We start from the raw sequence: 21,543 nt of genomic DNA, 5'->3' as shown, positions 1-21,543 counted from the left end.
AATGTTGACCTCTGAGACAAAAAAACCAACCAAACAAACAAACCAAAAACCAAAAACCAATTCTTCCATGAAGTACTAACAGTGTCTGTCAAAGGTTGAAATACCTCCAGCACTTGTGTCTAATATTTAATTAGTATTCTGTACGTTTAGTAAACACAAATCAATTTCAGTTAGGCTGACAATATTTTAACAAGATTACCTATTCATGAGACTAAATTACATTTGTAAGTAGAAGACCATTTGCCTTGACGTAAATACAATCTTAAGAATAATCTGATTTACAGTGAATGAGCAATATTAAGATTACCTAGAGTACAGAATATTTGATTTTACAAACTCAGTGAATTAGTTTTTGGTTACTTTTCTCAACATCCTTGTATTATCTAACAGCATGGGGTATCTTTCAAGCTTAAAAGTATTATTTAACTTTAATTTAGCTCTTTCTGCTATGGGAGGCTTTGACTAATTGTTAAACATTAATGCACACTATTCTGTGATAGAGCCAGGTTTTATCACGAGTATATATTTCACCTAATGTTCTTGAAAGATCCATTTATCACAGTAAGTTAAAAATTATTTTTCACCTGACATTCCATTCAGGTGAAGAGCTTCCTATTCTAGTGAGAAGTAAGTAAAAGAGCATATGGTGCTGTTTTATTGTCGTGCTAAATGCTCTGTTCCTAAGCATCTCTCTCTCTCTCTCTCTCTCTCTCTCTCTCTCTCTCTCTCTCTCTCTCTCTCTCTCTCTCTTCTTGCTTCCATTTTACATCTCCTCTTTCTTAATTTTCTTATAGCTATCTCAAGTCAAGTTGCTATAAGGAGTACCCAGTTTCTCTCTCCCTTTCTGTAGAATACTGCCCATTATTCCTGTTATCTGAGGCTCTCTTTCTCACCCTATACCAAATGCATCTTCTTTTATAAGTTTCTCTTTTAACTTGTCCATTTCACAGAACTGAAAAAATGCTGATGTGCAGGTAGCCTGGCTTTGGACACAGAGCGTTGGAGGCTCTGGCACACTAACTTTAGTGTGACATATACATACATACATATAGGTAGATAGATGATTGATGATAGATAGATAGATAGATAGATAGATAGATAGATAGATAGATAGATGATAGATAGATAGACAGATAGATGACAGATGAAAGATAGATAGATGATAGATAGATAGATAGATAGATAGATAGATAGATAGATAGATAGATAGATAGATAAGATAGATAGATAAGATAGCGATATGAAGCTGGTGATTGTAACTATACATGCTGATGAAGAAAAAAGGTGAGCCTGGAGAAATAGAGAATTCTCTGAATCACCTGAGATGACTTAATCAGAGGTGACATCAAAGGAAAATAGAGAAGAATGCCAAGACAAGTTCCATGGAAGCATGCTGTTAGAGAAAAAAAGAGCAAATAAGTAAGATCAGAGGTTATGGTCAAAGAAATAACACTGAATCTCATAGAAGTCTAAGAGAGAAAAGTTCCAGGATAAAGGACAGGGTGTCTGGGTCAATCACTTCATAAAATAAAGAAAAAAAATGAATATAGATTAAAAAGATGCCCCTGGATTTGTTTTTTCTTAAAATACTAGAAATTGTGGTACCTCTATTTGAGAATTTTAATTATAGAAGAGTGGACCAGATAATGATGAAGGAGCTTAAGAAAATTTAAATTATTTGGCCAAGGTTTTCATTGATATTGACCTACGATTGTAGGAATCATGCAGCGATTCTTATATGTATCCCAGGTCATAATATAAATGGTTGAATAAGTTTCAACCAAAGTATGGGGAAAAGTATACATATAAGATTAATCAACATTTTACTGTTTTAATGAAAGTAAAATCAAAAGACTAGGAGGACTTTGGGTATGTGAAATGGCACTGAACTACAAGAGACAAAGAATCACCAGCAGACAGCAGATTAACTAGTGCCCAGTGGAGACATAAAATATTTTTACACTAAAATTGAATCTTTACACCAAATTGAACCTTCTCAGACTTCAGGATACTGACTATGATGAGCTCTGTTCACTTATAATTGAAATACAAGAAATGGAAGAGTTCTCCAAAGAATAGCACATCAAGTACCCATGGTCACATGATTACATAGATGTGTCTTTGATTGTTTGAGTACATTTAATTTTATTTGAAAATGTCCTACTATAGTTATAGAGGAATGTTCCATTCTCAGGGCATTCTTTAATTGAGGGACTACAGTGAATGGCTGCATTATAATTAATAAACAAAAGCTAAAGTTTTAAATGATCTAAATTCTTTATTTCATTTGTAATGAAAGTGTAGCTTGACTGAAAATTACTCTTTTCTTTCATATAAAATATATTTCCAAATCTGAAAAAAAAGTTAAATAGTGTTCATTGAACCCCTTTACCTCATTGACCCTTATAACTATCTATGTAATAGAAGGGGCAGATTATTTTTTAAATACATTTTTTATTGATATCGAGAGGAAGGGAGCAGGAGAGAGAGATAGAAACATCAATGATGAGGGAATCATTGATTGGCTGCCTCCTGCATGCCCCGCACTGGAGATCGAGCCCACAAACAAGGCATATGCCCTGACTGGGAATCAAACTGCCACCTCCTAGTTCATAGGTGTGTGCTCAACCACTGAGTCATGCTGGCCAGGCAGGGGCAGATTATTTTTATTTCACAGATGAAACAGGCTCAAAGTCCACATGGTAAGCCACTGATAAAGCCCTAACACAAATTATTTGTCATGTCTTTATTTTTAAATAATGTTTTTGAATAATTTGAAATTTACAGGAAAGTTGTAAGAATAGAATAAGTGCCCATGCCCTTCACCTAGATTCACCAGTTGTTTACCTTATCCCTCAGGCTATTGCTAGTACTGTCTGCACCTCTTGACAGTAAACTGCAGACATGACCCTTTACAACTAATACCTCAGGCTGCATCTCCTAATTGCAAAACATTTTCTTGCATAACCACAATATACATATCAAAATCAATACTTTAAATACTGACACAATACATCATTTTTACTCAAGTTTTGCCTGCTGACCAATAATGTTCTATATAGTAAAATTTCCACTTTTTGTTCTGATTCAAAATCCAATCCAACATCATCTATTGCATTTAATTGCCTTTTCTCTATATATACTCCTTTAATCTTGAACAGAAAGCCTTCCAGTTATTCATGATGTTACCATTTCTAAAGGGTAGATATGAGTAGTTTTGAAGAGTATTCCTAATTTGAGGTCTTTTTTTTTTTTTTTCCACAAGTAGATTATGTTATGCCTTTTGAACTGAAATGCAATAATTTTGTAATTTATCGTCACTGCCCCTGGGCTTAGAAACCTTGGGTAAGCCTGTGCTGTATCCCAGAAATCCCATGAAAAGAAACACAGATGGTAGTTCGGAATCTCAGTTATTCTATCTAATTCACTGTTTATGAACATTTAACTCTACTAGCCTCCAGGATCCTCAGTTACCCTTTCCGCATCTCTTCTCCCCAGGATCCAAGTATATCATGTTGCTTCTAGTATAGCAGGGCCCCAAGTTCAACGCTCTGCCTGTGGATGGTGAGATCATTCCCAGATCTGTCCCAAACCCCATCCCCACAGGACTGCAACATTGACGTGTCTTCTCTCCCTGTTCTCTCCTGTGGCATCAATTATCTTTTATTCTCTAGCATCAGGGAGAAATTAAATTGAGATTGCTATTCCCTTGTTCTTCACTTATTTTTGAATGTCATTCCATTTGATTCACATTAACAAAAACAAATAAAAGAAATTCAACTATATCCCAACTACTGTCTCCATTTCTAAGATGTTTAATTATACACACACACACACACACACACACACACACACACACACACACACATATAAGCCCAGTGACAGAATGGCCGAATGACCAGAACAACCAGTTGACCAGTTGCTGTGACGTGCACTGACCACCAGGGGGCAGACATCCAATGCAGGAGCTGTCCCCTGGTGATCAGTACACTCCCATAGTGGGAGCGCTGTTCAGCTGACCAGAATGAGCGGTGGTCTCACAGTGGGAGCAGCTGCTCAGAGGGCAGGTCCATAGCCACTCAGTTGACCAGGATGAGCGGCGTTCCCACAGCGGGCGGATCCCCGCAGGCCATTCCCCTCACCAGTCCACAAATCTGTGCACTGGGCCTCTTGTTTGTTCATAAAGAACAAAAAGACTTCTTTCAAACTTTCAGTTATGCATCCTGTTCACTATTCTTATAATTCAGCATCTGTAGTAAATAGTTTATCATTTTGGCTTCCTTATTTCATCAGATATGGGAAACTGATTTTATCTGACATTTTTGTTGATTATAAAAGTAGCCCTGTTTTACTGTAGAGATATCAGATTTATACAGTTGAAGATAGTAAGAAACTTTGGGTATTGTTGGCAAACTTGCCTGACATAAATCAAAAGTCACAAAGGGAGCACTCAGAGACAGTGATAGAACACCATGCCTACAGTTATGGCTCCCATCATCCCCACACACTAAAGCAAACCGATTCTTACACACACTGACATCTTAAAATGTGTGTTTTTTAAGCTGATAAAAATAAGACCTAACTGTTACTAGAGATATTCATTTTAAATGATGTATTTTTGTGGTTTTGTACTTTGTCAAAAGGACAAAGGTTAATTTAAACACATCAGAGTCCAGTCCACATCCTTTAACTCCATAGTCCACCCTGGTTTCCTGTCATCATTCTTACTCCTAACATTTTGGACATAGTTTAATGATGAAATTTAGAAACTTTGAGGGCTCTCACAATGAAATCCCCTACTATTCATTTTATCTGTTTTAAAATGAGGTTACATAAGATTTTGAAGAGGAAGTAGATGAGAGAAAAATGAGGCATAAAAGTAGGGGTCATATATTGCCAGATTTTTAAAAAATCATTATTGATTAAGGCTTGTAAACCCTGCATGTTTATTAATCATGTGATGATGTAGATAACTGCATTTCTTTACATTTTAGAAAAATTATATATATTTTTCTTAGCAAGAATTGCATTAGGAAGTTTACTTTTAAGTCTTGTTTTTGAAATCAACTTATTATCTACATGACATCAATAGTAATACAATTGTATTTTTTCTTCCATTGTGTATACAAAAATTAAAAAAGAAAACATTTTTTCAAATTATATAGAGTAATTAAAGCATATTCAAAATTAAAGTAAGAATATTAAATATTTAGCACTATAATCCTAAAATGCAATTGAAAATCTTAAAGATTAATCAATCTTTGGAGTCAGAGGTTTAAATTCAAATTATATTAGCTCCCATTAGTTAAGGGAAGTGCATAATAAACAAACTATTTTTTCTGTCTAGTCAAGAACGTTCAAGACAGTTACTTACTGATTTATACTTTGGGGGGTTTTGCTTTCTTTGAACACACAGAAATTCAACTTGACATACAGACTCCTGCTCTCAGCCAGTTACTCTATATTCTGGAATCGTTCCTACTAATGGTTTCCCTGAAAGTGTACATGTATTAGATATGTCAGTCAGTGTGGCTGACCCATTCAACATCTATATTTCTCTAATCCTACCCCACCAGTTCCTGATCCTGAGAGGAGCAGCCCTACGTGTCAATATCATCCCTGCCCTTCCTGTTTACAGATAATTAGACTGAGGAGGAACAGATAATACAAATGAAACCAGATCATAGCCTGAGCTAAATCACTGGGACCCTTTCTCTCAAAAATCTAACCTAAAAAGTGTGGAGCTCAACTAGTGGGAAGTTGTGCTAACATGGTTAAGGTGAGCAGGTGGGATGGGAGCGGAGATGGTAAGAGAGGCAGAGTACCTGGGCACAGTGCAGATGCAGAAGTTGGTTAGGGAGCCATGAGGCAAAGAGATGGAAGAAAGTAACCATGGAGTACTCGAGTGAGGAATTCACTGCCAATAGCATTCAGAATAAACCCGCACACTCTTAACATTATTGACAATGGTGAGCGTGACCTAGTCTCTGTATGATTCCCCCACTCTGACACCTTTGCCAGTGGTATCATTCTATGTTTCTAATACCTTGGCCATTTTTCAGTTCCTTAAACAATTCATGTATATTCTTCCATTCTGCATTTCACATATCCTGTCCCCCAGTTTAGAATGTAATTTTTGCCATGCTATTTCAATCTTGGCTTTAATTTTCAACCAAAATGTCAATTCCCGTGAAGACCATTCCTGCTTTTCCAATATCAATTAGATCTTCCCGATATAATCTCATGGCATCTGCATTTATTATAACATCCTTCTTTATTTTACTTGCATAAAACTGATACAGACACACACTACATCCACCCAAAGATGATAATATGTTTAAGATATGTTTACCAAGTAGACTATAACCTCCTAGAAAACAAAGGCCATGTCTGCTTTATTCAGCATTGCATGCTCAGAACCTAATCATGTGTCTGTCCATGCTCAGTTCTCTCTCTCTCTCTCTCTCTCTCTGTGTGTGTGTGTGTGTGTGTGTGTGTGTGTGTGTGTGTGTGTAGGCTCTGGATTGACTTTCTCATACTGGATAATCAAATCTAGGACTCAGACTTTAAATTAAATTAAAGGTGAAACACATATGGATAAGGCCAGTCTAGCATAGGAAAATTGTTAAGTCTGATCAAATAATTGAATCGCTACTCCTTTCCATGAGAACTGACCTTTAGACCACTTCACAACAGACATTCCCTTTCACTTAGACCACGTTCCACTTTCTAAGACCACATTCCATTTGCTAAGACCATTATCCTTCCCCTTGGGACCTTCCCAGGATCCGGATCTGCCCAGAGAATTCTCCACCCAGAAAAATCCCACCTTGAGTCCTTTAAAACCTCTGACTCCCCACCCCTGGGTGCTGGTGTCATTTTGGGGCTCAGCCCATCTGGTACCCAGATGACCAAATAAATTTATAATCCCTTACCACTTTGGCCTCCTGTATTCCTCCTTTGGTGACCCTAACAAAAACAAGTTAGTTTTCCACATTATCCAGCATAGCTCACATGTATTCTACTTTGGACCCAAGTTATTATTTAGCTAATAATAAATTATCACTTTGTCTCAGTTTGCATATATCTAACTACCCTTTGGAGAACTTGTGAAAAGTTGCAATTAACTCATGGTAAGATTTGGTATTCCACCGGAACCGGTTTGGCTCAGTGGATAGAGCGTTGGCCTGCGGACTGAAAGGTCCCGGGTTCGATTCTGGTCAAGGGCATGTACCTGGGTTGCGGGCACATCCCCAGTGGGAGATGTGCAGGAGGCAGCTGATCGATGTTTCTAACTCTCTATCTCTCTCCCTTCCTCTCTGTAAAAAGTCAATAAAATATATTTAAAAAAAAAAAAAAGATTTGGTATTCCTTTGTCTGACCTCTGACTAATTTTCTTTTCTTTCTTTCTTTTTTTCTTCCAATTCTCACTCAAGAGTGAGTGAGAATATTTTTCCCATTGATTTCTAGAGAGTGGAAGACAGGGATGAGGGGGAGAGAGAGAGAGGCATTGTCACGAGAGAGACACGTTGATTGTTTGCCTCCCACATGCCACATGTGCCCTGACTGCGGCTGGGGAACCTGCAACTGAGGTACGTGCCCTTGACCAGGATTGGAACCTGAGACCTATCAGTCTGAGGGCCGACACTCTAACCACTGAGCGAAAATGGCTAGGGCTAATTTTCATTTTTAATGGCAACTTCTCAATATTCCTTTCTACTTACCTACATATACCATATTGCAATAGCTCTTGGATGTAGTCCTAAGGAGCTTAGACTATCACCGTTTAGAATCTAACAAAAGCTTTGCTTCTTTGTTTTCTTTAAAGTATGATATTTATGAAATTAACATGAATGTTAAAAATATAATATTCTGCCCTGTGGGGAGGATAGGGCTGAAAGAGTTGAGAGAGTGGATAAGGAGATTCCAGTTTGGTAGTTATGCATCAGTACAGGGGTGGAGATGGGAAAGAGATGAGTCAAGAAATATTCTGGGGTCTGAATCAACAGGATTTGATAGTTAATTGAGTGGGGACAAGGATGAGCAGCACTCTAGTATAACTTTCATAAAACATATTTCTTTACTATATTGTACCTTTAGGTTTTTCACAGGAAGTCTACCTGTCTTGTGAGATCTCAAGCTGTCATTCTACCTAATACAAAAAAAATGGACTTTACAGTTTGGGCATATTACTTTTTATAACCAATGGCAGTACTCTCTTAGTACTACTTCAGGGGTCAGTTTGCAAAGGTCAGTACTCAAAATCTCATGCTCAATATACTTGATTCATGTGAAACAGTAGAATATTTGCAGAAATATATTAGATGTCAAAAGCTTGCTCTTTGAGATATGCAGAGATGTATAACCTAATTTTCACACTTAAGGACGTCCTATTATTTTATAAAATATTTTTTTCTCTGAGCTGAAATAACACAGATGGCTGTCTCAGAAGCAGCTAAGGTAAGTATCCATGAAGTTGTAGACTGCTGAACAAGTATGGTTCACCGCTATGCTAATTACCAGTTAGCTGAACTATCAATTTCTATGTTAAATTCTTACTAAATAGAAGAAAAAAACTATGTGCAGAAAAATAAAACTTTAACTACAGCATAGTTTTCTTGTATATTATTTATGGTTTATACTTGTGTGCACATCTCAGTTTGCTGTTGGAATAGAATGTGCAATAATATTGCAATGATGATAAAATCATATGGTTACACAGATGAAATCACACTATAAAAAAGGAATTTCTTTGTTTGATGTTCACTATCCTAGCTGTGAAGGGCAGTTATACTTAGAAAAAAATAATGCAAAAGTCCAATAAAGCGATAACTTCTTCATAAGTGGCAATATTCCAATTTCTTGGTTTAGTTTTAAGCAGAAATGCAGGATCAAGGATAGGCTCAGTGTGACTGAGACTGCAGCGGCCAAATGAAGCTGGTGAAAGGAAATAAACTATCCTCATTCAGTCAGAAAAACATATATTTTGTTAATTTTGAGATGTTGTCTAGACAGGATTTCTTCACCAGTATGAGCTTCAAGGTTTCCGTCAAAAAAACAATTGTGTAGGGCTGCACAAACTTGCAGGTACGCCAGTAAATATGTATTCCTATTGGTGCATTTATTTTGACAAGAGAGTTAATACTCAAAAAAGTAAATAGCCATGTTCTAAAATAGTGATTTTTAAACTTTATTGTGCACATGGGGTACTTGCTGAAATCTCCAGTTTCTACAATCACTGTGGTGTGAATTCAGGCAGTACCTAACAAAACTAAGTATGCCTTTACTCTTTGATCCAGCAAGCTTTGTTTCAGAAATTTATCTTGAAGATATATCTTCACAAATAAGAGACAGAAAATGCACCAAATTATTCACTGGGACATTATTAATAATGGCAAAACATTGAAAGTATTTTTATTCAATTCTCATTTCCCCTCCCTCTTCATTCTCTTCTTTTGCCAGAAATTTTAATTTAGCACCCACTGAGCACAAGGTTCTCAGAATACAAGTGGGAATTCTAAGGCTTTTAGCAAAATCAATGAAGAAAAATGTGCTTTACAATTTATGAATACTCAGGGATAGTTCGGTTGTGTAGCTCTAGATTGTTAATTGATAGCTGTGTCTTCTAATAAGCTATTATTAGTGTTGCAGTCAAAGAATTCTAAAAATTAGGCCATTCAATAATGGTTCTCTTGTCCCAATCTTAGCAATTTCTTACATGGAGGGCAATTAGTTTTTCAAAGAGAACAGATTCTTTTAATCACACTTGTATCAGAATATTTCCTAGGGAGGTCTTAGGTAATTGTTTTCTCTTTAATCTTTTTTTCTTCTTCTAATATCAGTGCCTATGATATTCAGTTTTACATGTCAATTTAGCCAAATATCGTCTCCAGTTATTCAACCAAACACTAACCTAGATGAAGCTCTTTTGTGTCTATGATTCTCTATAGCCAGCTGGATTTAAGGGAAGGTTAGCCTCTATAAACTGGATGGGCTTGATGTAATCAGCTAAAAAGTGTAAGAGCAGAACCAAGATTTCCCCGAGGAAGAAGAAATTCCATCTATGGGCTGCAGCGTCAGCTCCTGCCCAAGAGCTCTAGCCTGCTCTTCCTGAACTCCTGCCCAAAAACGTGTCATGGAACCACCTAAGCACCCAAAACTGCATAGATATATGCCTTAAAGAATCCTGTGTACATTTATAAATCTTACTGGTTCTCCTTTTCTGGTGGAACTCTGACTGATGCTCTGCCCCAATGTTATTTAGGTGAATAATGCCCCTCCATTTAGTAATAAATTAAAACAGGTATTGACAGTTCAGGGGACTGGTAATTAGCATGACAGTGAACCGGATTTGTTCAGCAGACCAAATGGCGAAAGTACACATCCTGGGGACACATTTTGAACGCCTAAATTCATCGATGTCACATTCACCATTTTTTATTTTCATTAGTAATCTAAGTCATTACATTTGCATGTTTGTTTGTTTGTTTTTTGGGGGGGAGGTTGTTTGTTTATTTTCCTTAAGCTGAGTTACATGGAGTTTTCTAATATTTGCAACAGAAAAATCTTATGTGCTAAGCATTCAATGTTAAGGTAAATGGTAACTGGAACACCTGTCATCATTACCAGAGAAATAGAACTCAAATGTTCTACTGAAAACGAATGTATTGAGCAACTATTGCTCATGAAAATCAGCCATTTAAAAGACAAATATGAACTAATATAAGGTCATTTTGTTTATTTAAGTAAAAAATATCTGAGTAATCAATGACTTTTATTAATAAATCAGAAAGTCTGAAGATACAATATCTGCAATTTCCTCAATAAATGTTTCCAACCTTTACTTTGCCACAGGAAATGGCATGAGTAAAACAACAAAGTTCATATCCCATTACAAATAAAAGCAATGACGCCATTAGAAATGCATGGATTTCCATCTGCCAGTCAACCTGTTTCCAAAAAATATATATATATTCTATAAGGTAAATTATCCAAATAGCAATTTTTAGATAGTACTATAATAGGATTTTACTTTTTGAAGTTAAATTATGAAGCAGAATTTGTTTCCAAATATTTATAAAAGAAAAAATGAAAATTGTGCAGTTGAATGAAAACAAGGTAGTGATCTAGTGGGTTTTAAGGCCTAATACTCAAGTGGCTAGTAACCAAGATATTCTAAATAAATTGTATTATCCACCATGAACCCAGGGAGCAGTCTCCCAACATTGGTATGCTTTATAACATACAGAATGCTATGATCAGAAAATTCAGTTTGAAATATCTGTCTAATTCATGTTCTTTATTATTTTTTTTTCTCAAGACAGAGGCCCCTCCCCACAGGATTTAGCTCTTGTAGTCCAGCTTCCTTTGCATTGCAGCACCTGCCACCCTGCCTCCTTACCCTAGATCAGTGATGGCGAACCTATGACGTGCGTGTCAGAGGTGACACACGCACTCATTTTTTTGTTTGATTTTTCTTTGTTAAATGGCATTTAAATATATAAAATAAATATCAACAATATAAGTCTTTGTTTTACTATGGTTGCAAATATCAAAAAATTTCTATATGTGACACAGCACAAGAGTTAAGTTAGGGTTTTTCAAAATGCTGACACGCCGAGCTCAAAAGGTTCGCCATCACTGCCCTAGATTATGGACCAGTGGTGGACACAGTCATGGGGCATCAACTAAATTGGTTGTACTGAATTAATCAAGTTCCCTAACTTATATTTTTAAAATTATGACCCAGAAAGTTAGTAGACCACACATTGCTAGAGTTCTAATTATATTGAATTATACTGAATTTCACCTCTCATTTGTAAATATCCAGACCAGTATATATTCCTACCTTGCTTTTCCAATTAGAAAGTAAAAGCTTTGGGGAAAGGATTCAATTGTTTCTACAGTATGTGAGATATTTGCTGTGTCTGATAAATTATAGGAATAACAACACTGCACTTTTGATTTTCTACTGGAGTTTTTGGAGCATTGAGCAATTGTAGACGTAGTTCTAATGTCCTGAGAGAAGGTTAATTGGTGCACTCACATTATTCATCACCATTACTATGTGTATAAATAGAGATGATGACACATATGTAAACTGCTTCAAAATTGCTAACTGAAATTGAACACAACAGATTCACAAGCTTTTTAATATTTGAGCACACTCTATAACCACACATTTAAATTATGCTCAAAAATCTTTAATCTCAGTTTGTCTTTTCCGTCCCTCCCTCCCTCCTTTCCTTCCTTCCTTCCTCCTCCCTCCCTCCCTCCCTCCCTTCCTTCTTTTCTCTTTCTTTCCTTCCTCCCTCCCTCCCTCCCTCCCTCCCTCCCTCCCTCCCTCCCTCCCTCCCTCCCTCCCTTCCTTCCTTCCTTCCTTTCCTCTTTCCTAGCTTCCTCCTCTTTTTCTCATAATCACTAGTTATGGGCAGCTTTTTAAAGACAGATTTCTTCATTTCAGTTAGAATCCATGCTCACTTGAGTATAATCATTAAAGTTAAAGGTAACTGGTTAAAGTTAGAACACTGAATTCAGGTACATTAATTTTACAAAGTATTTGTAAAACTCTGTGTGAAAGATGATGTGACTTATCATGAGGCATACTACTTACAATTTATGAACACTTAGGGATGTGCTTAGTTTAGAACCCAGCATGGGACAGTAAACAATTTAGAAGCAAGGGTTGTTTGTGATCTTTATGGAATAATCTGACAGTTGGTTAGCTATAAATCACTTCCAAGTTTTCAAGTACCTGCTCAACATTATTAAGTCCAAATTTTCATCTCCAAATACCCAACCAATACTTACTGAGTGCCAAAAGTAAAAATGGGACAGAGATAGATTATGTTAATATACCCTGTATGCTAATCACAGCTCACCCTTTTGAAATCATGGTCAGCTCACATTTAGAACATAAAACTCTCCTGAAAAGCAAATGGACTGAGTACACAGAAATTAATCAAACAGACAAAAATAGAGGAAATTAGACCAGAAATTTGAGGATTCAGTATCTCTCTCTCCCTGCCAGACAGTTGGGTCTCATGCCTTAATCTGTTGGACTGTGCTTTGGTGCATGCTCTGAAATTCCAAGCCCTACTATCTGTATTTCCAGCCTTAAGTAGTGAAAATCTTCCTGATGTTGTTCTTAATGGATGCTGCTGTTTTGATTCTAGCCTAGTGACCTGCCTTTAGCTCTTTAATATTATTTGGGCTTTATAAAATGATTGTCCTGTCTTAGAAATAAATGACATGCTGAATCCGATTAGCTTTGATGTTGCAATTCAGAACCACCTTTTGAACAAAAATAATAGCATATGCAAAAGTAGTACATACTTTAGAGACTATTATTCATTTATTTTTTAATTTAACAATACTTATTGAGCATCCAGTTACTTAACTTCTAGGCTCCAGATTCTTCATAAGTACATTCAGAAAAAATAATGCCCAAGTAAGAATGCATTTTGCTGAATTAAATTAGATATAGAGTTTAGTATGTAGAAAATATTTAACATGAACGTATTTTACTCCTTCTAATTTTCCACACTTTATATTTCACTGTACTTCCTTTTAGTTGAGAGTTTCTGAGGTGATGATAGGAAATGAAGTGATTTTATATACATGAGTTTAAAGTTACAAATGTCCGTTGGCTAGAGGAAGAAGTGCTTGCTAAAAGGATTCTGATTTCAGGGGCTAATGAGTAGAAGTACCTGCTGAGCCTCACCTTCATACTAAAGCTAATAAAATCCATAATAATTCAAAATTTTAGGTGCGAGTAGGAAAAGTGAGATTCTACTAAAAGGCACAGTAAAACTTCAATGGAGCAAACACTTGCTGAGTTCCGGTAAGGAACAAGCACATGCAAGGTACGGTGATAAGAGCTGAAGAGCCATCATTCCGCCATCTAGGTCCTCATATCCTTCCAGAGCTTTGCTAGGAACCAGCAATAAATTGAGTATGTTGAGGTTTCTTTGAAAAAATACGAATGCATTTTTCAAGTAAAAAGCCACCAATAGATGGAAAATTTTCATATATATGTAAAATTTTCATAGATTTTTGTGAAATCCTACATTTAAAACTATTTACTTTTTTTTGTTGAATAAAGATCTGGCTTAGTAATGAAAAAAGAAAAAAGATAAATGTAAAAGAGATGACATTTAAAAGAGATAGATTTCTATAAATGTATTCCAGGACAATTCTTATTTTACATTTGGTATAAATAATTGGAGAGATAAAAACATACTAACATCTCCAAGTTAGCAACTCATACTAAACTTTTACTAATCGAGTAGTGAAATGCCAAGTCAATGCTACATAAACTGTAGGGAAATCTCAAGAGTTTATATTCAGCTTAGCATAAATGTGGCACATAAGGTTCAAATGAGCAAGCTTAAGGTAACTAATGCATTTAGGGAAAAGTATTCAAAATTATTTGGATAGAAAGCTGGGCTCTGTTCTTGTGTCTTATTCAATTGGTCCACACAAGTGATCTCATCTTACCATCCTAATTCCAAATGGTTTGCTGAGACAATCAGAACAGATGATTATCTGAGGACAACAACCCAATGTACTGCGGTGACCAAAACAGACGGGCAACAATCAAGAGGCTTATTAGAACTGAAATGGGAAATATCATCCTACCCACATAACTATTTTTGAGAAGAATTTTAAGTGGAAATCTGTGTTAGTTGCAGTGCTTCTAAAAACTACAACAAACCTCAGTGAAGCCTTTAGCATAGTCCATAATCAGATGTATTAATAGAGATAGAGTAAGAATAGTATGGAAATAGACAGGTGAGCCTTTCTTATGGAAATTGAATAAAATGATTGGATTTCTGGTAATAAAAACAAAGGTTGAAACAGCCCTGAACAAAACCTGTAAAATCATTAAGTTTTAATGGGCTCTACCAGTCATAATTCATCGTGACCCTATTCCCTATTCTTACTATGGGTGGGCAACATGTACATATTTTATTTTATGTGCCACACACTAATCCTCCCTAACCAGCAAGGACAGGAATTGGAACCTAGAGTAACTAACGTATGTCTTATGCATAAAATAATTACCCAAATTAAACAAATTATTTTTCTTGAGATTTTGAAACAGGGAGTCTACAATTGTTAGCTAACAGTGGGAGGAAAAGGGGAAGAATATCCTGATAAGATTGTCATGATAACAAAAAAAAACATTTCCAGATTTTGTCTTCGTGAATCTATAACCTCTTTAAACTATTTTTTTGTTTTTGTTTTGTATGCCTTGAGAATTGGTATATTTAATCATTTAATAATATCTTTGGATACTATCCTTTAAGGTATTGTGTTCTAGCAATTAAACAATCTTGACTAAAACACAGGAAAAGCACAAACATGTTAACTAAAATTTAACATATGTATTATTCAAATTGTGGTAAAATAAATGTGGTGAAGAGTGAGAAAAGTAAAGAATAAAAATTAAAAGTACAATTTTTCCCATTGAATAATATAGTATTGAGTAAGACAAGGCCCTTACTTTACCCTAAGAGGTGCAGTATAGCATGGTAATTAAGATTATGGGATTAGGTTAAAGACTACCTTAGTTAAAATTCAGGTTCTAATATTTATTAGCTATGAACAAGTGACTTAACCTTTCTGTGACTCCATTAACTCACTTTCTAGATGGAGAAAAATATTTTTATATGACTGTTTTGATTATTAAATAAGTAAATAAATAAGAAGTTCTTAGTAGAGTGTCTGACATTAGTAAAGGGTCTTAAGACTCAAAAATATTTATTTATTATAATAAGAACTAGATTAAAAATGTTGCTCTTAAACAGAAGAAATGATGAGGTAGAGAGTAGGGAGAAAGACAGAGAGAGAAAAATTACAAATAGAAGAAAGAGGAGGGAAGGAGGGAGAGAGAGAGAGAGAGAGAGGGAGGGAGGGAGGGAGGGAGGGAGGGAGGGAGGGAGGGAGGGAGGGAGAGAGAGAGAGAGAGAGAGAGGGAGAGGGAGAGAGGGAGGGAGAGGGAGAGGGAGAGAGGGAGGGAGGGAGGGAGGGGGGAGGGAGGGAGGGAGGGAGGGAGGGAGAGAGAATGTTATTATTATTATATTTTTTGGTAACTATTTGGAATAAATTGCAGACATGTTATTTCACTTTTGCATATATTTCCTAAGGAATGGGACATTTTCCATATACACTGTTTTGGGCTGAATTGTGCCCTCTAAAGTTTAAATGTGTAAGCCTGATGCCCAGAATCTCAGAACCTCAGAATGTGACTGTATTTTGGTGATCGGGTCTTTAAAGGTGTAATTAAGTAAAAAGGAGTCCTCCTTAGGGTGGGCCCTAATCCAATCTGATTAATATCCTGACAAGAAGAGGAAATTTGGATAATATGCCCAATGACATAGAAAAGACCCAACAATAAACCAGCCCCTTTTATTCAATTGATCTCTTTATGCACAGAAACCCCGAGCAGCCAGTCAATGTAAGTTCCTTTAATAACGGCAGGGTAGTATCAAAAATATCAATCATCAGAAGATTGCTTATTGCCCTGTACTCCAATGGTTCAGTTGCTGCCAATGATGCATTAACTGTGTGGAAATGAGAAGAGACTTATTGGTAGCTATTAATGTGGTCTAGAGAAATTAAGGTTTGCAGAATATAGGCACCCACTTATATACCACAGATGTTAAATGAAGGCTTCTAGTGACAGAAATACATATTCATCTACCTGAATTTCAGAGAAATAGAATGTGGGACAGAGTCTAAATACACCAGATAATGTCCTTCAGACTTTCAATTCTTATAAAGCAAACTGAAGACCATTCACTCAAAAACATTATTTAACACTTATTCAGATTCACATATTGTGCTGTTAATCAGGACATACAGAGAAAAGGATGATGATCATTACTTCTGATTTGCGTTCATTCTGATGCTCCCTTTCAACTCATCCCTCAATCTGCCTATCAGATACCAAAAAATAAAGCAAGGAAGGAACAACTTGGCCACTCTGCCAAGATTTCCTGTATGCTGGAAAAATCTCCCCATTGCAGTTAGAATTCCTAAGGTGGATGTATCTCAGCTATGTAATGCTGAATTTCGATGTCTAGGTACAATATTTATAAACTTTTTATCCATATTGAGGCATAAGCACCTGACTGATGTTCATTCAATTATCAGATATATTTATAGTGCATACTAGGGACTACAATGTACAATGAACCAGAGCTAGACAGATGAAAAGACACAGTTCCCACACAGAGACTAATGGAAAATCATTCATGTAAACAAACAGTCAGCACTAAAGCTACCGCATACACAATGGCATACTACTCAGCCATAAGAAAGAAGAAATACTGCCATTTGTGACAACATGGATGGACCTTGAGAATATTATGCTAAGTGAAATAAGTCAGGCAGAAAAAGCTAAGAACCATATGATTTTGTTCATACGTGGGATATAAAACTGAAATTCATGGACACAAACAGCATTGTGGTGGTTGCCAGAGGGAAGGGGTTGGGGGGTCAGGGGAGTGAAGAGGATCTAATATATGGTGATGGAAGATGATTTCATTTTGGGTGGTGGGCACACAGTAAAATATACAGATCTTTTCACATAAAAATCTACACTGAAACCTATATGATCTTATTAATTAATGTCACCCCAATACATTTAATAAAATATAATCAAATAATAAAATAAAATCAATGTCAAAATGGCTTGGGATATCATGCTTTGCCTTTTCAACTTATGCTAGAAGACATCACCCGAGGACCATAGCCAGCTTGATGCATAATCCTCTGAGACAACATAAAAAGGATTTTCTGGATCTTGAAAAACTAAAAACAGTCATACATGCGATATTGTTATCAGTCTTATCAAGCTTTTTCATGACTTTTATTTTCATTTTTTAATTGATTGCAGAAAGAAAGGGAGAGGGAGCAAGAGATAGAAACATCAATGATGAGAGGGAATTATTGATTGACTGCCTCCTGCACACCCCCTACTGGGAATCGAGTCAGGAACCCGGGCATGTGCCCTGCCTGGGAAGCACACCCAAACCTCCTGGTTCATAGGTCAGCACTCAACCACTGATCCACACCAGTCAGGCTTTCATGCCTTTTATAGACGGTCTCAGGGAAAATGGAATAACATATAAACTTCTAATACTTTAAGTGACTATCTAGCAATATCCTCTCAACCTCTGGATATCCTTGGAATATTATGCAGCCCTGTATAGTCTGAAATCCACTACAGTTAGAATGGCAAGCTGCATAAAGGAAGAGTTGGCTATGAGAGTCGAGGGTGTTGGTAAAATAGATAAGTTTGTAACTGACAAATAAATTCAGAATTAAGGTTTGAAAGTTTCATTGTGATATCTTTTTTAGAGTAAATCATACAAATACAAGAATTGGACTTATAATACCCCACAAAGGGGGAAAGACATGGAGCGGGGGCCTTAAAATACATTATAAAGGCCTAAAATTATTACACACATTCTGATACCTATGTGATAGATTGGGAGCCTTATGAGTACTAAACATAATTATATAAACAAATTTTAAATTGTCATTATGTTAACTACAAAATCTAAAACATTAAATGGTATTAAACATAAAAATACTATATTTACTTGTTTTAACCTTTAAAATAGAAATTTTTATTCAACTTTACAACTATAATATTATATATAAAAACATGTTTATAGAACAAAACATTTTAAATCACCTAATTTTAGTGTTTAAAGGAATCTTACAGATCACCTTCATTTCCATCTGGCTTCCAGGTTTTTGAAATGAGGTAGGAACACAAACAAAGGTAAGTGACAAAATTAAATCCACACAGGCAGACCAGAGACAAGACCTATGGAAACTTTGCTCATCTGGGTTCATAACAACAAAATAAGTAATTAAAACCATTAAACATGTCCAACTGACCTTTCTGGGTTAAAGAGTATGCTCTCTTAAAGCACGGAATTGCTGGCTTATGCACCAGACCCCTCCCCTTGTTGTTCTAGTCTATGCTGAGAAAGATACTCATTGTAGTAGGGCCAGCATGTTAGCACATAGAGCTGTTGTCCAAGAACTCAGCAACGATTTTAAATTGGAAAGGATCGGGGCACCCTCTAAGGATAAAGGTAAACTCGGCTCCAAGTGATTCAGTGAAGTTGTAGTAAATTGGGAAATAGCTACAGTAAAGAATCACTGACAGCCCACCTCAAGGACAGGGCCAGTCTTTCGAAGGAGAAGCCTCTGAGCAGACTGGGGGTGTGATCTCTAAGAGCTGAGCTAGTTTAGAATTTCATGCCTAAAAGTAACAATGCCGGTTACCAATGCATGTGGTACTAAAAGAAGTGACGTTTTTAATTAAGATATTGTCATATTTGAAAATGACAGATAAAACAGATAATGTAGATTAAGTTCTCCGAGGATACAAAGAAACATTTGAGATCTTGAGGAATGCGGCCTGTGGTGTACTTTTACTAGGCTCTGCCATTTCTATTTTATTCTTTTCGGATTTTGATAAAATTCAGTTCTCCTCTATTTCAACTCTTAACTCAAACCATATTGTTTTCCTTTCACCCTAACTGCATTCCGGGGAAATGAACAAGTGTCCGACAGACCTTCAAAAAGCAACAAGGGCATCTGCTCTCCATGTTAATGTGATTTGCTGAGCCATCCAGCTGCCCTTTGAGCCACTGTTTCAACAGGTGTTGTTGGCTGGACATGTCTCCCCCTGCTGGTTTCCTCTCCAAACTCATGCTCTGTGTGCACTGGCCACAGAAAGGCCTGAAAGTCCATGAGGACACTCTTCCTTGTTTGAGGAGGACCACTTCCTCCAGGAGAGATACGAAGCAATTCCACCTGCTACATTCCTCAAACTACTGTACTCCTGTCTTCTCATTTCTTCACGACTTACTGTGAGGTGTCAGTCAGTAAGGCTAGATATTCACTTACTGAGTATCCTCTGTGCCATTTAAAGCTGAGAATTTAATTTAAACTTGGACCGTGAAGAATAAATGTATCTTTCCTATCATGCCTGTCCATATCAAATACATTCAATCAGATTAGGTTCAATGATAATTATTACATTTATGAGAACAAAGGTATTCCAACCAGCAGAGTTACTAGAGAGACTATTCATATAAAAAAAACAATGTGCTACTTATTCCCCCCCCCAAAAAAAAAAATTCTTTTTTATTGAAATCAAGCCCTCAGGAGTAAGATTAGCTGTAAAACCTATTAACACTTTAAATGTAGAAAATTTAGACTTGTTTTGGATAACATACCCTGAGGTCAACAGGTCAATGTTGATGACCATTATGAGTTAAGTGATTCTGGTTTACACTTGGTCTTGTGAGACAAGGCTTGCAGGAAGAAATACATTTCCGAAGGCATCTAGATAATGTGTAGTAAATGTTAGGTCGCCTGAAGTGAGAAATTAAGCTGGCCTTACGCTGAAACCCATCCAGCAGATATATACTCCTGAGAGGGGTAAACTATTCCTCATTAGTCAATTATTGATGATAGGTACTTTGGTACATTTTGAAAATCCAGAATTTCCTAACATAGCAGCTGACACACATGGGCTCTCAATCAATATTTGTAAGATAATTGAAAGCTGTCAGTTCTTTATATAATACATACTTCTTCAACTTCTAATCTTATAAGTGTTAGACACTGAACTTTGTTCAAAGATAATCTTTCAACAGAAAATAGAGGTTCTGTCAATGGTGATTTATTTGTGATCAGAATATTGTGCATTTTCCTAAAAAATTTAAGACAAGAAACTCCATGCATTTACAAAATAATTTTTCAAATGCTAAATTTTGTAAGTTTCTCTGACACTTGTCATTTTCTCTATCAATTTCAAAGCCTCTATAGGCAAATATCTGTCAACTGGTGCTGCTTCAAAAAGGAGAAGGAAGAAGAGAAGGACAAGGAAAAGGGAGAATAACAAAGAAGAGAAATAAGAGGAGAAAAAAAAATGAACCCATTAAATTTAGCGGAATTGGCATGTGGCTTACAGTTAATTTTAGAAATGTTATGCAGTAATGTTCATTCATCTTGCCCACCTTCTACAAGCTTAGATTTAAAATGCTGAAACACTGGTTTCTCTTCAGATCGCATAAATCTTTCGCCTTTTAAAATGCTGAAACAATTTGAATTTTTATAATAAAATTTCAAAATTAAAACATAGAATCAATTTTTCTCATTATATGATAGCCTAGATTGCCATATAATATTTTCTTCCCGAGAAATATTAAAGATAAAATTGATATTTTAAATGTATCCTCATTATAAACATGTTGGTTCATAAGAACAATTTATTGCAGCTTTCAAAGTATTTTTTTAATTTATAAAATTAAAATGATAAAATCTAAAAATAATAAAATAAAATGATAAAGTCTATTTTATAAGAGACAGTGTGATTGTTAATTAGGTTAACAAATTAGGTGAGCCTAAAACTGTTTGTGAAATAACAAATTCTCAATGAATGATAATTGTCCTCTGCTAAAGATTTTAAGTTGAAAATCCATGGGCAATAATGATGATACTTAT

At 36.0% G+C, this 21,543-nt stretch overlaps 1 protein-coding gene across 1 annotated transcript in view; it reads right to left on the bottom strand.

The window, feature by feature from the left end:
* LRP1B (LDL receptor related protein 1B) overlaps positions 1 to 21,543 on the bottom strand; it is a 1,379,523-nt gene that overhangs the window by 755,558 nt on the left and 602,422 nt on the right. The window lies entirely within an intron of this gene.

This window comes from Myotis myotis, unplaced genomic scaffold (assembly GCF_014108235.1).
Source record: "Myotis myotis isolate mMyoMyo1 unplaced genomic scaffold, mMyoMyo1.p scaffold_m19_p_8, whole genome shotgun sequence".
Lineage (NCBI taxonomy): Eukaryota > Metazoa > Chordata > Mammalia > Chiroptera > Vespertilionidae > Myotis > Myotis myotis.
The sequence above is the reverse complement of the archived record's forward strand: the minus strand, read 5'-3'. Positions and strand labels throughout refer to the sequence as shown.